General features: G+C 35.4%; 1 pseudogene; it reads right to left on the bottom strand.

Annotated features, from left to right (window-relative positions):
- Positions 1-11,188: 11,188 nt before the first annotated feature.
- LOC149232366 (cytochrome P450 71AU50 pseudogene) lies at positions 11,189-12,847 on the bottom strand (annotated as a pseudogene).
- Between the last annotated feature and the right edge of the window lie 6,038 nt (positions 12,848-18,885).

The raw sequence follows: 18,885 nt of genomic DNA, 5'->3' as shown, positions 1-18,885 counted from the left end.
GGCTCAATCTTCTTCCGTGCATCTTTGGTCAAATGGTAATAAACCAATTACCCAAAAATCTTGAAGTGACCAACATCTGGCCTCTTACCAGAATAAGCTTCCTCTGGTGTTTTAATCTCAAGTATCCGATGTGGACTATGATTCTAAACATAAATCGTTGTGCTGCATGCCTCAGCCCACAAAGTGTAGTAGTAGTCCCTGATCATGCAAAATTGCCCTTGCTTCCCCTACTATGCTCCTATTCTTCCTCTTAGAAACCCTATTCTGTTGAGGGTTATGAGGTGTCATCAACTCTCGTTTAATCCCTTCGGTTGCACGAAAGTTCTTAAATTCATTGGAGACATATTCTCCACTATTATCGCTGCGTAGAGCTTTAAACTTCTTTCCTGACTCTTTCTCAACCAAGGCTTTGAATTCACAAAACATTGTGCATGTTTGATCCTTTCTCTGCATGAAAATATTCAACATTTATGAGAATAGTCATCTACAAATATAACATAATTCTTGTGTTTGGCGGTGAATACTGTCAAGAATGGTCCACACAAATCTAAATGGACTCTCTCCAGATTAGACTCTGCTCAACTATCTTTATCTCCAAAGGAATAATTGGTGTATTTTCCAAAAGTACAACCCTTGCATGTGTCATGTTCCTCAAGCGTACCTTTGGGAAGACCGGTAGAGATTTGCTGCAATATCTTCAAAGCCCCATGATGCAAGTGGCCCAATCACCTATGCCACAACTCGATGATGTCTCGGCTCAACATATTTTCTACTTTTGAACTCAAAGAATCACAATCATCTACCTCTATCTTATAGAAATTCTGAAATCAAATCCCTATCTTCTTTACTTGACCCGTGGCTATGTGTCGAAGGAAAGCCTTTCCTTTCAAAAAGATGACATCATAGCCTCTATCCTCAAGCATGGCAATGGATAACAAGTTATTTTTCAGTCCAAGTACATGCATAACATTCCTCAAGGTGAGTGGAGCCACATGCTCGCTCTAAAAAGTAATAGTGCCCACACTAGTAACACTATACTTACTGTCATCACCCATCTTGATATACATCTTGAGATATTTCTCCTTTAGTTCACTGAATAACTCTTTGTCATGAGTCATGTGGAAAGAAGCTCCATTGTCTAAGTACCAGACACTCCCCATCATTGAAGACACCATGCGTGAAATGAGGGAAAATTCCATTTTGAATTGGGAGGCCAAAGCCTCACCCACCACTCCTCATGAGGACTTTTCCTTGGAATTCTTTAATGGACAATTTGTAGCAAAGTGACCCATCTTGTGACAATGAAAGCATTTAACTTTCGTCATGTCCTTTTTTTTACCTCCATGATAAGAATCTGATTTGGAACAAGAAATTTTACCTTTCCCTTTCCTTTTCGTAATCTCTAAGGCATGGTTCTCTTCAACATCAGTCTTTGATGAAGATCCATCCTTCGTGTTCCTCCTAATCTCATCTTGCATCAAATCTGACCATAGTAGTTCCCAATCTGGCCGCTTCTCGTGACCATTGACTGGGTCCTAATGACTATGCCAACTCTTTTCGAGTCCAAGAAGATTAAAGATCACCATATCCTCTTCAACAACTATGATTGCAACACTTCCAAGTTCATCTCGACATTGAGTGAACTTGGTTAAGTACTTTGGAATCATCGACCCTCTCTCCATCTTGATTTTACGAAGTTTATCCTTCAGTACGAACTTCCTTTGATCACTTCTATTCTGATACATGTTTGTCAATGTTTTCCACATATCATGTGGAGTTTCCTTTCCATGGAGACTTGAGACAATGTGGTCTCAAACTCCCTCAAGGATTATCCGCCTTGCCAACACCACACACTTCTTCCATTCTGCCAAGTTCTCTGCATCCGTAGTTGTTGGGTTGGGGCCTTCTTGATCAATGAATTCCTCCAAGCCGTTATCTTCCAGCACAGCCTCCATCTTGTCCCTCCAGGCTATAAAATTTGAGATGCCTTCCAAGGCATACTCAAGCCTCAACCCATGGAATGCCATCTACTAATCTTGAAGTATGTATGCAAATTCGACTTTCACCTATAACCTAGAAACATAAAACTTTGAAATCTCCTCTAGAGAGCTTATTTTAAATCAGTGATATCTCCCTCATCCGAACTCCGATTCGACTAACTTTTTTTTGAATTTGGGTATCCTTTCCCAAAAATCCAAATCAAAAATTTGTTTCTAAATTTTTTTCACAAAATTTCTTAGAACATCTCTACAAACTCTCATCCCAAAAAAAAATCTTGCTCTGATATCATGTAGAAAAATTTGTAGATTCACAAGCTCATGTAATCTAATAAAACAAGAGACAAGAATCTACTTCTACTCTTTACAATGGAAACCCATAAACATTGAGTAAACAATAATCAATATAGGAAGATAATCAAAGGCACATAGCACAAGAAATATTTGAGGAAAGACACAACTCAAAACCCCATTATCTGTTTTGTATTAATCCGGAAAATCAAGATGAAAGTACAATGCTTGTTCTCTCTAGAATAATCCCAGCACTCAACAAATTCAATCTCCAACTCATAAGAAAGCTCAAGGCCAACCCTTAGCCTCCTCACAAGCTCTGCAAGTCTTTATTCCAATGTGTAATTCCTATGAAGAATAACTTGTATTTAAAGGGAAATGGAGCCTCTAAAAATAGTGCAATCCCTCAAGGATCAATTCTTGATTGCATGCACTATCATTGCAACTCAGAAAAATCTAAAACAAATATTACACTATCCCTGCACTTTACTCTCAACTGGGTCTTTCTTAAAATCAACATGCATGAGTTTTTGATCGTGGAATCTTCAGTTAACTAGGGTAGCATTAATTAGGAGTATTCCAAATGGATTGTCATCCTTTAGGAGTTTGATTTGGAGTTCAACAAATCAAAATCTAAGAAATCCTTAGTCTTTTTCGAATTGATCTGCGACACTCCTACTTCTTAAACTGAAATGACATCTTACAGTTCTACTCTAAACAAGTCGTTGTTCCTGATAGATTCATACAATCTGTGGTATAGAGACATCATCATATACCTCTAGACCCAAAATTTTTGGCCTAATACCTCTCACTTTGACTAGCGATGTATACCAAGCTAATAACTATATCACAATTGGTGACACCTTTTATCGTCATGGGATCGATATGATTTTTCAGCCTTGCGTCACTCGTGAGGAGCTTGATAAATCTAGAAACTAATGCCATGCTAGGGCATGTGGTGGACATATTTTTGGTTATGCCACCACAAAAAATATTTTGCAAGCTCGCTACTTTTGGCCTACTATGTTTCGTGATTTAATTCTTGTAGTCCAAATGTGTCATGCATGCTAGATATATGATCATAAAACCTATGCTCCACCATCTCCTTTACACCTTTTTATCATCTTAGGATCTTTCTTGAATAGGGTCATTGACTTTATAACATGTAACCCTCACTTGGCCATGGGTCATGGCTACATCATTGTGGCAGTCGAATATTTTAGCAAGTGGGCCAAGGCAATGACTACATATAATAACACCAGCGAAATAACTACTCTATTTCTATTTAGTAATGTCATTACAAGGTTTGGTGTACCACAAGATATGGTTACAAGCCATGCAAGGAATTTTCATAATCACATGATGTATGAGCTAATTTCCAAGTTGCGCCTTCACCGTGAGAGCTCAACTCCCTAATACCCACATGTAAATGGGCAAGTCAAAGTGATCAACAAAGTCTTGAAAATGATTCTTTAGTGTATGATAGGGATCCAAAAATTAGATTTTCATCTTATCCTTTATGCATCCTTGTAGGCATATCGACCTTTGTTCGAATTGTTACCGAATTCACGTTGTTTCAATTGGTGTATGTCTTGGAATCAATCCTTCCCTTCAAGAGTGAAATTACATCTATGAAACTTTCCATCGAACTCCTTCTTTCCACTTATGCTGAAGAAGAGTGTCTCTTACATTTGGCATGTTTAGATGAAACTCGGTGTGATGCCACGATGGTCAATGAGGCCCATAAGAAACGCATTAAGGAAAAATATGATAAGAATGTTAAGCCTTGTGCCTTCGCAAAAGGTGATCTTGTGCTATTGTACTATCAGGAGTTAGATAAGTTAGGGTTTGGGATGTTCGAGCCATTGTAGCTAGACTTGTAGATCGTTAAACATGTTATTTCTAAAGGGGCCTACGAGATTATTGATTCATGCTTAAGTCATTTTTGTGTAGTTCATTGTGTAGATATTGTCTATAGGTTTGTTGAGTGTGTTTGTATGTGTTCCCTTCGGAGTTTCCTACTGACTCTATTAATCTTTCTTTACATTTGGTTTGCAGATGTCGAAGTCCCTTCAACAATATGTTGGTTATGTTGATGGTGCTAATCGTAGTACTTAGAACCTTTCCTCCACATTGTGGGCTATATATGCTCCAAGTGGAGAGTTAGTGAGTTTACAAGGGATTTGTTTTGGTCGATCTACCCTTAACATCAATGAGTATAACATACTGATCGAGCTATTGTCTGATATTCTTTCTCATGGTATCCACCGTATCTTTTTCAGAATGGACTCACAACTTGTAGTACTACACATAGTTAATGTATATTCAGTTAGAAGTCCAATAATGCTTTGTATGCTTTTAAGGGTCCACCTTCTAGAAAGACATTTTGATTATATCCAATATCAACACATTCCTAGAAGTCTAAACACATTGTCAAATGCATTAGCAAATCATGTTTTTTATATACATATACGACATACGTAAATTTGATTTAATTCACATCACATACATTGAACAAGATAGTAGAACACATGAGAAACATCGATAGGTAGACAGCTATTTATATATACATATATAAGTTTGGTTTTACAAAAATATGTGCCTGAGACACATATGGCCACATGGTCTATCATATCAAAAATACATGTAATCAAAATATGGCTCTATAACCTCCTAGTAGACTAATCCTAATGGTGCTTATGGTAAAGGACAACTACATGAGATACTTTGCACAGTAGCTGACTAATACGGTTAGGCACCCCAATAGTATGGTGCTGCAATCTCATAGGGAACTAATTGACCCTTGTCTCTAGAATGCCCTGGGTCAATCCTACAACATTTTTCTCAAACTCTACAAGATTCTCAACCACATTTAGATCTTGTAACACCTTTCGTGACCCTGCAATAACCTGTAGTCCAAAGTGTGCATGTGGTGGGCCTCCATCACACTGAATATAAGATAAACCCACTGGTCGAACGCATCTTGGATACATGAAAAAATACCTAAAACATTGTAAAACTTCAAAAAATAAAAAAATCTAACTGATCTTGTTTTACCTATGCCACTACATTGTTCACCTTTACGTAGCAAGAGCTTTGAATCTCCAGGGCAATCCATCTTGACATATGGATAGTCTTCAAACATAATGAGTTCCACATGCAACCATCAAAACAAGACGAGTGTGAAACTCATGGAATATGGACCAACATGTCTATTCATGAGGTCTACCCATCGCCTCATTTTTGGAGCTCTAGGATCTAGAAGCTCAAGAGAGGTATGTTGTGGATGGAGTAATGGAATCCTCTACAAAGCCAATGAGATCAAAATGGAACCATACCCGAATTTTTTCAATCATCCGTCTTTAGCCTTGTTGAGTTTCTCGTTCATGTTTGCTAATACCCCCTTGCTCCAGTTGAACACTATCGAATCCACGCACTCTAATGTGTACTACATTTGGGACATGTTAGCCAAATGCAAGGTAGCATTGCCAACCAATCGAGCAATGATGAAAAGGACTTTCCTAAGAGGAAAACAAACCACATCCTTTATCTCAATTTTCCCTTATTTTGTTGGTTGGGATAGAGGTCTATAATGTGTAGCAATATAATCCTTGATAGTCTCTCCACCCCTCCTCGAACTAGATAGCGAGATAGGAGAACGTCTCATAAATAAACTTATCAAGAAATAGATGTCTTCCACTCGTATGTTGAGCATATGTGCTCCAAGACTAAAGGGTTATGCTTGCACATCCCATGCCCTGATAAGACACTTCAATAGTTCCATTTTTTGTCTCATCCTAGGAAGCCAAATACCTTCTGAAGCCCACAGTTTCTGAGAGCCTAGATGGTTTCTGGATCATTGGTAGCATTCATGCCTTCGACTTCATGTTCTCTTTCTCACCAAATCAAAGCCATTTCTTTCCAATGGATACCTAAAGCATGACAAGAGAAATCATTATAATAAATCCCATGCAAAAATATTAGACAAATTTGAGTGAAGAGAGAAAAAAAAATCAAATGTATCAAGCGCGCCCTACTAAAGGTAGACAGTGCACTACAATGCTCTCCATATTTAAATTTTTACTAGACCAACACACTTTTTGACATTGTTGGGGTGCCTTGGAGCTAGGGCGCAAACCTAAAGCCCTAAATCACTAAAAGCATGAAAATAATTACATAGAATGAAAAACTAGAAACATAAAAAGAGAGGGGAAGTTTAAATATCCTACCTGGAAGTGACGAAACAAAAAATGATCCACCGAATTGGCTACAATTAGTTTCTGAAGATCGGTGGAAAAATGCACTCAAAGCTCACTCACCAAGAGGTAAAATAAGAAATGGTAAAAATAAAATTACTTTTCACCTATTTATGGTCATTTTTATGAATATTTAATTATATTTTATTGTTTTGACCTCAATTTTACCTAATTTAACCATGTATTAGATATTTTTAATATTTTGGTGATGTTATAAGCAGGTTAGCAGTTGTTTGAAGGAACTTATGACATTTTGAGTTAAAACAAATCATTTTGATCGAGCATACTTTTATCACTTTCTTAGGCTCTATAGACTCATACAGGAGGAACCCCTAGAGTCCTCTTTCAACTCTTTTCAAACTCCTTAAACATGAAAATATTGTTGAACATTTTTCTTTTCAAACTCATTACGATAGATGAAATTACATCTGCCCAATATAAGTTTAACCCTTTTCTCGATTGGATATCTTATTTACGAAAAAATAATACCTTAGTTGAACATGGCTAAGAGGTTCTCCTGGGTATTGTTTTCTACCTTCTCGGACTCAAGAGACTATTTAAAAAAAAAGGAACCTTTGTAGTTTTCTTTTTCACATCATTTTCAAACTCTCTATGCATGAAAAATGAGTTGAGTTATGCCTTCGCTGGACTCGTAAAAGCATCAAACAATGATGGACTTTTTGAACATGATAGGACCGAGCCACTCCTTCTAGGGGCTCATTAAAAATACTCAAAAGGATTCATCCAAAGGATGAACTTAGAAATCAAACATATGTTATCCTCCTCAAACTTGTCAAAAATAAATATGCATTGCCCAGAAATATTTGGGAAAATTGGGAAAACATGGTTCTTCACCTATTAATGGAAGTGAGTCTCTCTTGAACATGACACTCTTTCACTTCATCTCTACAACTATTTGGTTGGAAAATCTACTTGTTTCTTTGGTTCATCACACGATTTCAAAATCTCCGGATTAAGTTTTGTGTCAATTCTGCCAACTCCATAAAGTGTCACCGGTATGTCCAAGACAATTTCATCAATTGATATATGCTAAGATATCCCTAAGCCTTTATTCATATCTATCATTCCTGAACCAGTTCCACGTCAACATTATTCTGTCTCAAACCTTGATACATGTTTCACGTCGTTCATGGGGGATACCTCAACACCCTCCTACAAGGGTCGTTTCCTATCTGCATCATCTCATTATCCAAGAAGTTGACTTAGGAACTCCCTTCAACACCTTGGCCCTTTCATAGAACAATGTGAAGTTTCCTCGCTCTCATTGATATGTTTTCATCATTGGCCTCCGACCGAAAGATTTTGTGTGGTATTCGACTTCAAATCATTCAATCACACCATACATATTGTACTTCTGTACCTTGAGAGCCGTTAACATCATCGATGGTTTATCTCGCATCTGTTAATGGCTTACATAACTATTCGGTAATCAGATGGTGCTTACCATGTTCTATTGCAGCCCCTTTATTCACATTGTTAGACTTCTACATTGGATGATCGACTGAACGAGATAAAAGACCTTGGATCTGGTTGCATCAACTCGAGCTATGATTTCAGGATTAATGCAAGATTACTAAGCATGATGGCCATGATCATACATAAAGTCATCCAAGCAGGGTCCATTCACTGTTATCAATGGACAAAACTTCTTGATCATTGTACATGTAATGTTAGCTTATATGTTGAGCATGGGTATGCCTCCCTCAACACTGTTACTATGATGAAAATGTATTGTATCAGATGATGATCTCAAATAGTTGTACTTTATTCAGACTTGTCAAAAGGTAAAACACTTCAGTCAGCAGCTGTCGTTTCAGACTTTGTGCTTTAAGGGGTAATCTATTATAGGTTACTTTCACATCTCATTAATAATCCTGCAAGCTGAATCAATCAATATCCATGAACATGTTGTCATCATCCCCTCACAAAGCCCTAAGCATGACCTTTCCAAAAAGTGTGATTTTTTTGGATTAGTTTATCAAAATCAAAATTTTGAGCACCAATGCACCTTGCCCCTTTATCCACCTATGTTCAACACTTGTTTCTCCCTTCTACACCAGCTCGGTCCGTGCTAGTTGTTCCTTTCTGTAGGTACGCTAATTCTATAAATTCAAGAAAATTAAGAATTATTCTGAAGCTTCATCTTCCAGAAGCTTCTAAGGGTTGTTTTAACTATTTAACATGAATAAGAGCTCAAATCCTATATGATACTACCTTAGAGACTTCAACTCTTATCCCTTGAGCTCATCCTCCCATCATATGTGGATCTCAAGGCCACAATGGAAAATCCCAAATTACCATACTTGTCCTATCAATTTATTGCCATTCATAGCATCATGGTTCTCTTTTGGAGATTGAGTGTGCCATGATGTAGCTACCTTGAACCTAGAGGAGTCATCATCTTCATGCATTAGGGTTCATATTGAGGCGTGCTTTGTGAAAAGGAAGGAAAAGATAACTTAGGGAGACTTATACAAAATCAACTACTATTTATGGTTATAAAATCTCTCCTATTTCGATTAATACAAAGAGTATATTGTTTTCCTATATGTGTTGTATTATGTTTGCACTCACATATTTCATTGCCTTGCTGATTCATTGAATAAAGATGTTAGTTATGCCATGCTCCTTGCTAGTATGGGATGCACATGCACACAACTCTAAGATAATTCACTACATATGCATCTCTTAATGATACATTTCTATTGGAAGGGGATGGGACCCCTCCCCATTCGTAGGTCATGAGTGTGATCAAATACATGGATAGTGATTTAGAAAACCTATAAGCTTAAAGCCAATTTCTTCTAATAAGTTTTGATTAAAATGAAATTGTCATCTATAATAAGTTATTTAATTCTGTCGATAGCCCTGTCTATTTTGGAATAGAGATTCCATAATTTTAATTTAGTTATAAATAATTATTAGGTTGATGGTAAGGATTTAACCTCCATCGGATATTTTAAAATATTCTTGGTAGTAATAAAGAATTAATGTTTGAGATTTATGTCTGAAGTAGTTATTCCCTTACTACCATTGTAATGAAATTGACAAATTAAAAAAAATGTTATTTGAACAAGTGTCATATGAAATGATTTATGACTTTTTGGGATGTGGTATTGATAAGCCATGATGTATTGTAACAAATCATATTTAGAGATTAAGAAGCTTTATGCTCAAGTGGAGTTGAATCTCCATAATTAAGAATCTTATTACATGTGTGTATATGTGTTTAACTCATATATTAATTATTTTTATAATTAATATAATAATAATAATAATAATAAATTAAACTAAGTTATATCTTAGTTCATTTTTATAAATTATTTAATCTTAATAATGTGAGATATAACAAAAAAAAAATAAGTGTTTATCATGGATTAATGCTTATCAATATGTACCAAGCATTTAATTTGTAGTTGTCCTCATATTTATTATAAACATTTAATTACCTTTTTATTATTCACTTTCCTTATTTAAAAGCATGTGTGGGCTTTCCTACAAATCTTTGACATAGTTATAAAATATTGAAATAATTTAATAATCAATCTTTTTGAGATGTAATACTTTTTCAATTTTTTTTTGATATGGTTTGGACAACTTATTCACCATCAATCCCAAGTGTCCTACAAATTAAGAAAAAACAAACACGATTAAGACTTTTTTAATTTGAAATTAAAACATACTTATTAATATATAATTTAAAATCTAATTAATATATAATTAATTTTTCTTACATTGAGTTCGGTTAAAATATCATGATTTCATTTAAAAAATAAATTTACAACCTTCCAATTATGATATAAACATTCAAATTTCGTGACGGAAAAAGTTAGGAATTTACATTATGAATAATTCTTTAGTTAATAAATTTAATAAAGCGTTTATAAAAAAATATAATTGCGTTATAATTGTTGGTGACATATTTAAATCAATATCTACGACGCGATTAAATACAAGAATCATCGTTGACCATCTTTATAAAGCAAATCATTGACGGTAAGTAAATCGTTCCCTATCTTTATATGGCGCACTATTTTTATATAGCAAATCATGTTTTTATAGATTTAGTAGTCAAATCACTGTTCTGAAATGATTTTCTTATACCATAAATATTTAGCAATCAAATCGCTACCGAAAAATAATTCTCTTATACCACAAACAAAAAAATCTCATACACAAATTTGATATATGAAAACTTGAAAATATATATTATATTCTTATTTTTAAATAACCATCTCTACCAAGCAAATCATTGAGTATAAGTAAATCGTTTACTATCTTTATAACAACGATATTTATAATTTTAAATAATTATAATATTTATAATTTTAAATAATTATAATGAAATATCGCTTAAAAAACACTTAAACCAGCATTAAAGGCGAGATTCGACTTTATTCACCATCTTGCTATTGGATACACCGTTCTCACATTTTCTGAACACTAAACAAACACCTATGAAAAATTAATTCAATCAACAATACAAAATACAAGAGGAGCTCTGCAACCCAGAGCTACTGATCGCTACAATCTAGAACGGTTTCTACGAGAAAAGACTTCTATTTTAACAGATTCCACAGACATCTACTTTAACAGATTCCAGTCGAAGTCTGAAGTCTTATTTCAGCTGGCAATGCACTTTAGGCGTGGTGTTGGGATAGCCCAGAGTTCTTGAGCCTTGCCCATCGTGACTCCATTAAACCTTTCACTCATATCCACTTGTTGAGTTTGCCCATTTAGGTCATCTAAGGGAAGCCTCCAGTTGAAGCAGTGCAAGAGCTGCGCCAGTCCAAACTCTACAACAACCGTTCCCAATTGCTGTCCGGGACACCTTCTCCTGCCTGCTCCAAAGAGAAGGCAAGCAAAATTTTGATCTCCATTTGCATCTATCTCAGAGCCTACTCTTTCCATGAATCTCTCTTGAATGAAAATTTCGGCGTCCTCCCATGACTTTGGGCTCCTCGAAATCGCCCATACGTTAATGATAACGTGAGTACCACGGGGTATTTCATAGCCCAATACGTTGCAGGACGTACCAGCTAAGTGGCGCACCAAGAAAGGCCCCGATGGGTGGAGTCGAAGCGTTTCTTTCACCACAGCTTGTAAATAAACGAGCTTGGGCAGGTCAGATTCGCATACCATGCGATCCGTTCCAACTACACTTTCCAGCTCATCCTGAAGTTTCTTCATCACTGACGGATTTTTCAGCGCTTCCGACATTGCCCACTCTATCGCTGTAGGTGTTGTCTCCGCGCCACTAACCAGCATGTCCTGTCAACATCATTAGGTTGATCGTGATCATCTCACTGTCAAATTACAATAAAGCTAAGTAAATCTAATTCGACATAATACCCAATTTTAACTTACCAGGAGAACTCCTTTTATACTATTTCGCGAAATTTCAAACTCTCTATCTTTATCTACAGAGGCCGCAAGTAAGGCATCCACAAGATTATGTGTGATGTTGGGGTCCTTCCGCGCAACGTGTTCCTCTATTATTTTCTCTAACAACTGGTCTTGTTCCTTATGCAGCTTCTTCATCCGACGGTTGAAACCTTGTAAGTCCATCCAGTCTAAATAAGGTACAAGATCTCCAATGTTAAATGAACCAAGTAACAGATAATTTTCTCTCACCATTGAACAGAAAGCTCTTAACTCCTGCTCCGAATACTTTCTCCCGAAGGCCATTCTGCAGATTATAGCCGTCGAAACAGATGACATGGTTTGGTTGATGTGTAAGGGAAGAGAATCAGGTGAATCAATAATAGAGCGAATCATCGCAGAGACCTCCTCTTTTCTAATGGAGCTGAAGTACTCTAAGCGCTTGGAGCACAGCAACTCCAAAGCGCAGAGTTTACGCATGTGCCTCCAGTAAGGGCTATACGGAGCAAAGGCGATGTCCACAAACTTGAATGACAAATGCTTCGAAGCGGCTGACGGGGCTTTGTTTGCGAAAAGCAGATCGTGGGTTTTGACAAACTCCCTGGCCATCTCTGGAGAGGAGACGACTAAGGCGAGGGCGGAACCGAGGCGCACAGACATGAGTGGTCCGTATTTCATAGAGACAGCTTCCAGGACTCGGTGTGGAAGCTCTCCCAGCATGTGAAGATTGCCGATAATGGGCCACGAGAAAGGGCCACGGGGCAGCTTGTCCTTACTTCCCCTTCAGTAAAAGTTCAATGCCGCTGTCACTACCAACAAAATCAGAGCAGTGGCGAGTCCGACATAAAACTCTACGCTCTCCGATAGTGGCCGCTGCTGAAATCCCAACTCCGTCGTCATTGTTCTGGTCGTGCACACACTGGTGCAAAATATTTATAATTGCGTAAGCATTAAAAAATGCCATATTTCTACGTCACCATGACGATTCTATATATATTAAAATTATCAATGATTATAAATATAAAATTAAGATATATATATATATAATTTTAAATTTTAAAAGTTTATATTTTCTACGAAATTTAGTGAATCTATTAAATGATTAATCAGACGCAACAACACTTATTACAATTTTATGTGCAAATTTTTCAGATACGTGAAGAACCAGAACTAAACTACTTTGTAATGCTTATTACTAGTTACTAGTTATGTATGAATTTCGTGTTTGTTTTTCTTTTATAAAATCACAAAATATATATATATATATAATTTAAAAATTATATTATATTAGGTAATGCATAATTTTATAATATTTTTTTAATTATTAAAATTAATAAAAAGGAAAAAAATCATTCTTCTAACTTAAAAAAACTAAAGTTAATAGAAAATAATAAAATAACTTGCGGATAATAAATATTTTTGACTAAAAATATTTTAAATTTAATTGACCCGGACTCCACGCTCAGGGAAATGTCACATCAGTCTGATATTAAATCAAGTTGACCGAACAACACGCTGTGATACTTGGGATCGTCTAGTTGCGTGTCATGATAAAATTTAAGCCCTCGGATTTGACGTTACATAGAACGTTTGGTCTTTCTCTTTTTTTTGTCACATCAGTGTGATCTTAAATCAAGTTGACCGAGGAACACGCGGTGATACTTGGCATCGTCTAGTTGCGGAAGATGGCTTCGAATTTGACGTTACATAAAACGTTTGGTCCTTTTTCTTCTTTTTTAACTTCCAAACGTATGTGATTTCGAACAAAATATTTTAAACGTGAAAAGTTGGGCTACAAATATTTGAGGTACCACATAGAACACTTAACACTAAAAAATTTTGATATTTCATTATTAAAGGTTATTATTTATATACATTTTATACAGTTTACTATGTTGATTATTGAATATTGATAGGTGCTGAATAGTGATCGGCATCATTCGTGATTAACATCTTGACACTTCCCTTTAATCACCTCTTACATATTAATTTGTCCATTGGTCTCAGTCTCAACTAAGCTTACAACATAATTTAGATTTTCTACAACACACAACTTACTTCTACACATTTCAAATTTAGCCTTTTCAAGAGGCTTGGTGAATAAGTCAGCCACATTTTCATTTGTATTACACTATGATACGTCAATTTCTTTTGATTGCACTTTTTCTCTTACAAAATGATGTTGTGTGTCAATGTGTTTTGTCCCGCATGATATATAGGATTGTTTGCTAATTTGGTAGTGCTTTGATTGTCACAACTGATTATTGTAGGTGTTTGTTGTGTTTCTCCAACATCTTCAAGTATCCTTCCAAGCCATATTGCTTCACAGGTAGCACTTCATAATGCTTTATACTCAGCTTCAATGGATGACAAGGAAACAATTGGTTGTTTCTTACTGCTACATGATATTGGTCCTGAACCGATATTGAACACGTATCGAGTCGTAGATTTTCTGTCATTTGGATTTCCAGCCTAGTTAGAATCAGAATAACATGCCAACTCAACATTAAATTCATCAGTATACATAATACCAAAATTAAGTGTTCCTATCAAATGTTGAAGGATTTTCTTTGCTTCTTTCGAGTGCCTTTCACAAGGTTTAGCCATGAAATGACTAAGTATTTTGACACAATATGCTATATCTGGCTTGGTAGTGGTGATATAGTTCAAACTTTGATGATACAAGGTCCCATTCACCTCTTTGGTTCCATCATCGCTGCACAATTTGACATTATGTTCTAAAGGAGTAGATATTGCCTTGCATTCAATCATATTGAACCTTTTAAGGATTTCTCTTATATATTTACCTTGTGTGAATAGTGTCTTACCATATTCCCTGCAAACTCCAAGACCTAAATAGTAATGCAATTCACCAAGATCTTTCATCTGAAATACATGTGACAATTGAATCTTAATTTCTTCAATCAACTTGCATGCATTTCCCGTTATGATAATATCATCAACATATACAGATATTAAAGAAACATTCCCACCTTCATCTTCCTTAATGCACAACTTAAGATCATTTTTGGTTCTCATAAAAGAAAAAATCAATTTTCACATACCAAGATCTCGGTGCTTGTTTCAAACCATCTAAAATTTTCTTTAACCTGCAAACCATATGCTCCTGTCCCTATTTTACAAACCCTTCAGGCCGAACCAAATAAACTTCTTCTTTCAACTCATCATTCAAAAATCCAAATTTGATGTCTAACTGATGCATTTCCAATTGTATTTTGTAGCTAATGCAATCATGATTCCAATTGTGTTCAACTTAGCTATAGGTGCAAAAGTATCTTCATAATCAATTCCCTCGTTTTGTGAATATCCTTTTGCAACCAATCTAGCTTTATGCTTATAAATACTTCCATCAACATTAAAATTGGATTTACACAACCATTTGCATCCTATGGGAACTTTGTTTTTAGGCAATTCTAGTAACTCCCATGTGTCATTTTTAATTATAGAGTTATATTCTTCATTCATTCCATCTCTCCATTCTTCATATTCTTTAGCTTCCTCGTAGCTTGAAGGTTCTACAACATTCATAACAAGAGACATTAATGCATAATTTTTATACCTTATAGGTACCTGACTCTAACGTGATGACCTTCTTGGATTTTTATTGCTTTCATCTTTCTTTCTACTTTGCAGAGTTTCCTCTCCTCTTCTTGGAGTGTCATGACTGCTTGATGCTCCTTGCTCTTGAAATTGTACCTATTCCTGTGCTTGTTCACGTTCTTGTTCAACACTTGTATCTAATTTGACATAATAATCAGTATCTTGCCATACACCAGTATTATTCATTTTATCACCTTCATTTGCATTCTCATGAAACACCACATCCTTATTTTCAAGCAATCTATGAGTATTCGGATCAGACAACTTGTATGTTTTCTGATCATCACAATAACCAATAAATATGCACTTAATTGACATTGCATCAAGTTCTCTTCTTTCATATTTTTGAATATGAGCAAATGTCTTTCAACCAAAAACTCTTAAATGACTCACTTTTGGTTTGTACACATAAAATGCTCCAAAAGGTGTTTTAAGCTCTAAAATTTTGGTTGGACTCCTATTTTTCAAATAAACAATAGTATCAATCGCTTCAGACCAAAAACTATTAGAAATATTTTTACCTTGAAGCATACTACGTGCACATTCAACTAGTGCTATGTTTTTCCTCTGAGCAATACCATTTTTCTGACGTGTATGTGGCATTGTAAATTTTTATAGAATCCCATTGCTTTTACAATATTGATTAAATTCTACTAACTTATATTCTCCGCCCTGATTAGATCTCAAAATTTTGATGCAAATTCCAGGTTTTCTTTCCACCATACTCTTCAATTCTTTAAAGTACTCAAAAATATAACTCTTATTTCTTTTGAAGTAGACCCATGTATACTTAGATCTATCATGCACAAAAATAATAAAATACCATGCTCCACCAATAGATCTAGTTTGCATAGGTCCACATATGTTAGTATGAATTAATTCAAGTATTTCCCTCCGCTTTTTTTCTTTTTGTAAAGGAAATTCCTCCCCATGTTGCTTGCCAAGTACACATGCTTCATCATTCTTCAAGACAGGAAGACCTTCAACCATTGTGTTCTTTTGACGTAGCATTAAATCATTGTGATTTAGATGTCCATACCTTTGATGCCACAACTCTAGTGTTGATATTGTTGTAGATGCCATCGCCTGATGATTTTTACTAGTCACATCCAACTTATACAAGTCTCCAACTCTGGTACCTATGGCAATAACCTTGTAGTGATCTTGAATATCTTTCACTATACACTGTGATTTAACAAATTCCACCTTCAAATCTTGGTCAGAAATAGTAAAAACAAAAATTAAATTATTTTTTATACTAGGAACATACATCACATTATGGATTTGTCTCTCTTGTCCATTAGACAAATTCACACCTATTACTTCATAACCTTGAACTTTAAGTGATCTATTATCTCCTAGATAAACATATGTTACATCAATATTTAAATAATATTCATCAAACCACTCCTTATTACAGGACATATGGAGTGATGCACCAGAATCAATGAAGCAAGCATTCACATCATCATTGTCCACAAACAATGCAGCATAAAAAAACCAATTTAAAATTTTTAAATCCATCATTAAGGTGTCTTTGTCCACAAAATTTCCATTATGCCTTCAGTTTATTTGTCATGACTCATTATATTTCCTTCTATATCAATATTTAGAATGATTCCCAGGTTTTCCACAATAATAACAATCATCATTTCCCTTATCATGGCTTGGAAATTTAGAGTGTGTCACACCTTTATATTTTCCTTGAAACTTGCCTCCTTTGATCTTGTCTCATTGCTTTCCTCTATATGGATGTTTTCCTTGGCTACCAATGCCAAATTTGAACTAATGGAGCCCAAATTAAATAACTTCATCCTATCCTCCTCTTGTAGAAGAATTCATGTCAATTCATCAGATGTAGGGGGCTTCTCTCTAGCTGAAAGGCTTGAAACAAAAATTTGTTAATCTTTCACTAAGCCATTTAATGTGATGGTGACTAAGTCAGTACTAGACACCCTTTCACCAATATCTCTCAAGTTATCACTTAAATATTTGACATGAGATATGAAATTTCTTATATCTTCATTTGCTTCCACTTTTAGAGATAAAAGTTTAGTCTTTAAAAACATGATCCAATTTGTATTCCTTGTTTCATACAAACCTTTCAGCATATCCCATGTTTCCTTTGATGTCTTGCAATCTTTGATGTGATGAATAATTTTTTCCTTTACGTACATACACAGTAACACCTTTGCTTTTATCTCTCGTTTCTCACAATCTAGAACAGAAGTTGCAATAGTGGGTTTGAGCTCATTCCTACTCGCAATGGACCACAAACTACAACCTTCTAAAATAGTCAGCAACTTGAATTTCCAATTCACATAATTTTCTCCATCAAGTTTGGTGGATTCATTTAAATAAGTATCAGCCAACAAATTTGAGATGATTGAAAAAAAAAAATTCTCCAATCAACAAAATGCCACCAAATCTAAATCAAAATGCACCAAAATTCAACACATCCAAAATGAAAAATCATCATAAAATCTCATAAACTTTTCACCATAAAGAGAATAAAACCTCCTTATATTAAATATCACTTTAAAAAAATCTCCTTTTTCTTTTTAATAATCCTCTCACCACTTAAAAATGAATATTAAAAAAAAAAAAACTTATCACTTCTCTTCCCACCCTGCCATTTACTTTCCACAAATTCAAATTTTAAAATACATTCACCATAAATAAAACTTAATCCCTTATGCCTCCTTTAATCCATGCACACCTTAGATAGGAAAACAAACTCAAATAACTTTTGTTTTATCATTAGGAAAGCATCGACCACTATTTTATTTTAATAATGACATCACCTCACAATTTGTGCTCTTTTAATACCAATATAATACTTTCTTTTTCAAACAAAACACTTCACAACAATGACTCCACTTACTCAGAGATAACACTTACTCCACCCATAGAAACGTTATCCATTCGTGAAGCTAAGGATATCCCTTCACTAACTCGACACACATCACACTTCTCGCGACTGAGTTCTATTTCAACCAGTGTTATAGCTATTAGTGGCATCCTGCATCTGATATTGATCAGAATCACTAACAGATCCCGCCAATCCAGTCGAGACAGCCACATGTTCATTCAGTGATTTTCAAACAACGACTCCTTAACAGCGAGGATGGCTCTACAAAAAAAATATTTCACTTCTCAGGTAGCGCTCTCACTACAGCTTCAGACAAACATCTATTTTGATTTCACACAACGTTGTCTACCACAGAGCTCACTGCCTCTACACAGTGGGGTCTCTCACAGCTCTTAGCACAACGCTTAAGTTAACTGCAGATTCCCAAAATATTCTAAGATCCGAT

Source organism: Pinus tabuliformis, chromosome J, assembly GCF_031772625.1.
Source record: "Pinus tabuliformis cultivar Carrire ecotype Pingquan chromosome J, CPIR1, whole genome shotgun sequence".
Taxonomy (NCBI): Eukaryota; Viridiplantae; Streptophyta; class Pinopsida; order Pinales; family Pinaceae; genus Pinus; species Pinus tabuliformis.
The sequence above is the reverse complement of the archived record's forward strand: the minus strand, read 5'-3'. Positions and strand labels throughout refer to the sequence as shown.